Genomic DNA, 6000 nt, shown 5'->3' with positions numbered 1-6000 from the left:
TTTTCCAACTGTGTTTCTATACAGTATATTTTTATAAAAGTTGCTTGCCCATATCATCATGAGTGAAATGTTCTTTTAAAGTTTTGATTAAAACTAGTTAGGTTTCTTTGAAAAAAAATAAAGTACCCTTCGTATGTTTTCTTTCCAGATTTTGAATGCAAAGTTGGATAGTAATGTAACTATAGCAACTGAAGAATGAAACTATAGTTCCATTACTACAAGTAATTGAATAAACAGTGTCTATTGTGAGCCGTAAAATAAATAACAGAGCAAATTAAGTGTGGGGTTGTGAACTCTTCCTCCCCACTCCCCTCATTGTATCACTGGCTTATGCCTTGATTGTGGAAATTGTTAAGCTTTGATGCAGGACTTTGGATGATATACATGTCCAAACATTTAAAAATAATAAAAGAGGGGAGGTACTTACACATAATCCTGAATCCTTCTGTGCAGCTCCTGGAATAGTTGACAGACAAGATGGTGTGGAAGGCAAGAGGTTTTTTGCTCAGAAGGTGCTATTTTAAGGGATGGGATAAAATGTTAACACTGGCCTGGTTCTCTCACCTGTTGAGAGTAGGTGTATATTCGTGGTCTTCATTTGGCTGTGGATCAGTTCAGAGGGATAGGGGAAAACAGGACAGGTTTTTTTGTTGGTTTTTTTACCTTTTGCATCTGCACCATACTTTAAAAAAAAGTATTTTTGAAAATTCTTTGCAATTGATAGACAAAACAGGTTTGAATAGTGCTAGTAGTACTTGTGTTAGCTAAGGCAAATGCATGTGTTTAACTTGTTTAATCTTAATTTGTTTTTGCTTTTGAAGACTTGGAAAAAGGATAAGTAGTTTAAATCATTAGTTTGCATTTAGAAGAGTTTGAGTTTGACACCTGGTCTTTTTTCAGGAAACTGCAAATTGAGGGGATTAGGCATAGAAAATTTGTATAGCTGTAATGCTAACACTTGACACCAAAGAAAACTGGAGAAGGCAACAAGGGGAGACCACTGAGTTCACTTAGTGCTCATGTCAGGTAGTTGTTAAAACATTTTTCCTATTCTTTAAATGAATGTCATTCCTATAGCAAGTACAAGTTCAAGAACCCTGGAGAAAACAACTGAGTAAGCACATGCTGGGCAGTGGCAATGGAGGCTTTTCTGCAGTGCCTCCTTTGTTTGAAGGTCACCTCTGGACATTTCTAGTCAGTTTGGGGCATGTCAGCTCAGGAAAATTTACCTGATTAAATCTAGTTTAGCTAGATTTACTTTGGAAGTGTGCTAATTAAGCCAATTGAAAATCTGTATTGGCAGTTAACAAAGGCTAACTGCAAATTTACCTAATTTATATCAAGTTTAAAGTTCTTTTTGCAAGAGTCAGGAGCAGACAAAGGACAGCCTGGATGATATCAGTTGTTGCCAGTCACAGAGATTGAGCGTGGTGCCAGTTGATACGGGTAAGATAACTCACCTTGTTTGCAGCTTCCCTAAGAAAATAGAAATTAAAAGCAGTTTTTGTATGTCAGTAGTTCCACCCTTGACTCGAGCTTGAACTGACAGCCTCAGAATACAGTGGTCATCTTCTGTTTTATTTAACTGGCATTTCATAATAAATTAAAGCATACCTCAGTGTTTTAATAGCAGACTGAAAATGTGTCTTCTGATGTGTTATGCTTTTTGACAAGCCCAGTATCTGCCAAAGTTCAGTGGTTTTGAAGAAGTTTCTGGAAATTCCTGAAGCAGATAAAGAAGTCATAACTCATTCAAAATCATGTACAATTGAAAGCCCTCAGAAGCTTCACAAACCTATGTAAGATGACTTCTTTGTCTCTTTGAAATCTTCCACATGGAGGATTTATTAAATTTTCAGCTGTAAGTGATAATGGAATTAGTATAAATAAAAAAGACCTTTGGCAACATAAGTGTATTCAGCAGCTGACTGTGGAAGCTCTGTCTTGTTCTGTGCCTAATAATATTCCCATGCCTGATCATGCCTGAAGTTTCACACACGTGTTGCCATTTAGTGGGATGTAAACTAACTTTTTTTTTCTTTCAAATGCTTAGGTGCTTTGTTTACAAAAATTATGAATGGAGTTTAAAATTTTATATAAATAGTAGGTTAGTATTGACTACTGAAATGAGGTTTTTATAAGTTCAATAGAACTGATTGCAACACTTCTAGCAATTTTGAATGTTTTTAATATTAAATTTGGTTGAGCTAAACACTGTTAAAAGCCTTGTTAGTCATACTTTAATAGAAAAATCTTACTACCTTTTCATTGTATGTTTACTGACAACTGCCCCCTTCCTTATGACTCTTAAGTTATCACCTTAAAAATGTTATTAATAAATGTTACTTGGAAAAAAATAGTTGAGTAATTGCTTTGTTCTAACTCATCCTTTTCCTACTATGAATGTTCATGGCAAAACAATTAACACTTCATAATACCAAGTTAAAAATCCATAATGCACCCCATGGATATGTAGTTGCAGTTTTTCCTCGATGTATCAAAGTTATGATTCCACTTGTAAGTACCTGTATGATGGGTTTGGTACATTGCTTTTCTCTGTTTTCTCCCCTGCGATGGAGAGGGAGGAACTGAAGTGAATTGAGCTACATCAGTTTTTCCTGGTGTGACTCAGGAAGTGCTTGTTGTACATTTGTTAGTGCTGAGGCTCCCTGAAAGTACACCTGAGAAACAGAGAGCTGGAAACTTCACAGCTGCAAAGTTCTTGATGGAAACAAGCTCCCTGCAGTCATGCAGGAACTGGTTCTGCAGAGGCATTGTTCAGCTGAAGGTGCTTAGCCATGAGGGCAGGAAACAGCCAAGCCTCCAATTTTGAAACCCAGGCTGGGTTGGAAGTGTTGGCAAGGAAAAAGAAAAAATCACTGAACCTGAGTGCACTCGATATGTGATCCTTGAGCCATCCCTGGGATACAGTGTTCTGGATGTAACATGTTCTTAGGTATTTGAAGTCTCTTTTGCTTGTACACTGGAGGTGGCTTTGAGTCACAGTAAGGGAGCGCTTAATGGGGAGAGAACCCTCCAAAATGCTCTTTGAATTTACTTATTTTAAAAAGTAGAAGTTAAGAACAACAGACATAGCTGCAATCAGCAAACTTGTTTTTCACTGTCTGTTCCCCATGCAGTCCATCATTAAGGCTGCTCCATCTGACACACTGGCTAAACTGTAAATCTCAAAATTACAAGTAGAATAGACAGTTTCTTCTAAACTTGACGGTTTAGATCAGTCTAATCTTTACATTACAATTCCATTTAGACACAAAAATAAACTTTCCCCTGTGAGTTTGGTTGGCACAGGTTGCACACAGAGGTGGTAGAGTCTCCATTCTTGGAGACAGACAAAATACAAGTGGCCACAGGCCTGGCAGCCTGCTGGAACTGGGCAACCCACAGAGGTGCATTCCACCTCTACTGGTCTGCTTATGGAAGTGGGGTTTTTTGCTTGTTTTCCAGCTCAAATGATCTGCAATTTTTTTCAATTTGTGGGAAAACTCAAATTTTATCACCCCAACATGAGTCTCAGTTTTTTGGTTTTTTTTTTTTTCATTTGGAATAATTTATACTAAACTGTCAAATTGAAATATATTTAAAAGTTGTCTTTGGATTTCTAATGCTTTCAGAAGCTAAATCACTGTTTTGTTTTCAAGTAGCCCATACAGCACATTTTCTGAGTGAATGCTTTATCTCTACAGTTTTTGAGGAAAGAAGAAGGGCAACTCAGACTGTTATCCTTTTTGTCAGTGGTGAGCAATCAAAGTTCAAGGTTTTGTGTTCTTGAGAGAGGTTGATGGTGGAAGCTCAGGTATCTCTGGAATTCCTCTTACTGATAAAGAATGTGCAAGATCCTGTTTCTCTGAATACTGAGGACATCAAATAGCTGAGAATAGGTTTTTGCTTGCAGCTCAAAGACCTTTTAACTAAGAAGATGCTTAGATCAAAGAGGTTTCAGCTTTTTTTTAGGGGTGTGCTCATGGGTATTCTGCTGTCTGGTTTCTGTGCTCTCTCCTTGCCCATGAACATAGGACCTCCTTTATTTCCTCTTTTCTATTTGGAGCAGTACCAGCATGATTTGAAGTGACTTTGCACATAATCTTGGACAATAATATGTTCCTCTGTTCCAGTGTGGAGACCATTAATGAGGAGGTTTGATCTTTTGGACTCTGTGAAAACAAACACGGCCATCGTGCCCACCAGCTCAAGCCACCAGTAACAGGAACTTAAAACAAGCTCATCTTTTGCATGTGATGGTCCCACTGACTTTCTGGGGTTCCATTAATGGTGGTGTAACTGCCAGGCTTAGATTTGGAAACAAAAAAAGTAAGGGGTTTTGCAGTTTCATCAGGCTGAAATGTGTTCATGCTGGTTCTCCCCATATTTTGCGAAAAGGCTGTCGGAATTTGTGAACTTGGGTAAAGTAAATTTAAGTAAATTTACATTATAATAACAATGGCACCAAGAGCAAATGCATGCCCACTGGTACTTCTTCCTCTAAGAAATGGAGGAGAGAGCTTCTGCAGGACAAAGTGACATTTTTGTCACGGTCACTATCTCGTAAGAATTTCAAATTGTACAATTAAGACCTGTCCCATATAGAGTCACCTAAAATTTTATGTTTTGACTATGGGTTACCTATCCTTGGATTTTAAAAAAAAAACAAAACATCAAGAAGCAGAGCTCTGTAAACCTTCTCTTTTTGCATTGGTAAAATTCAGGTACCTTCAGCTGCTGTTGCTTTCCCTGAAAGGAGATGCTGCACCTCTGTGTCTTGCACCTAGATCATCTCTGTGCAAAGGCCACCTCACTGCTGACCATCTGCTCAGCTGCCAACAAATGAAAACACCAGAATTTACAGGCTCAAAGATTGCAGCAGAAACAATTTTCACAGGGAAGCTTTTCTAAAAACCTAAAGGGAGGAGAAGGTTCAGAAGGAATGAAACTGAGATAAAGTCATTTTAGTTATATTTTTAAAGGCAGGCAGTGATAAAATCTTGCAAAGGGTCACCATTATGTTGTAAATGCACCCATACAGTTCCTGGCAGCTACTGATTTTACACATCTAAATAGAGATGTGTGGAGGCACACCCTTGGCAGTTTTGTGCAAGGCTGTGGCCTATGTTGGTTAAGCTCTCACTGTTTTCTGAGCAGGAAGTAACATATCATATTCCCAAATACAGGATATGCTTACATTCTACTTTAGATGATGGGTTGGGTAATGCATCTCTTTTTGTGCACTCATGGAGTGTGTAAAAGAACATTCTGAATTGCCTGTGCTCAATAACATCATTAACTTGATATCCCTTGCTATTGCTATGGAATATCTTTAATGCAGATTTTTAAACTGAAAACCCACACTCCCTGTTGCCTAATTTGGATGTGAGGAGTCCTAGCACAAAGTCGAACTGGAGTTACTGGTTTTGCACTCTGAGCTCGGTGTGTTTGGTCATCGAGCCCTTTGTGCTGCCATCAGAAAGCAGAAATCAGAAAGCGACCCTGATTTCTGGGGATTTGCCATTTCCAGCAAAGCACCCAACAACTGAGAAGCCTCAGGTGCCATTCCCTGCATCTGTGTTCCCTAGTCAGTGGCTGACTTTGCCTTATGCTCTGGCCCTTAGTTAACACTTAAATGCAGTTGTTAGAGAGGAGCTGAACTGCACTGGTGGCCTTCAGGTGATAGCAGATCAGCTCTCTTATCTCCAAAGCCATGCCCCCCTGTCTGGGGCTGTGTGGTGCAGAGATGCCAATGTTTTAAGATTTTAACACCTGAGCAGTTTTGTTATTTGAATTTAAAGACATCCATTGTCTGTGAGATTGGAGTCTGAATCAGTCACAGGGGAGAATTTGGTTAATGACTGTTAAATATGCAAAATTAACTTTTTGTACATTATTCTCCTGGTGTATCTTGAATTTACCTTGGATTTTATGACCTATTTCTGTATGCTTGTTTCTTTTGAGGGAGCACATCTCAGTTGTTAAAGCTAACACATT

Source organism: Agelaius tricolor, unplaced genomic scaffold, assembly GCF_023055355.1.
Source record: "Agelaius tricolor isolate 1412-34295 unplaced genomic scaffold, bAgeTri1.0.p SCAF_16, whole genome shotgun sequence".
NCBI lineage: Eukaryota > Metazoa > Chordata > Aves > Passeriformes > Icteridae > Agelaius > Agelaius tricolor.
This window is presented reverse-complemented; position numbering follows the sequence as displayed.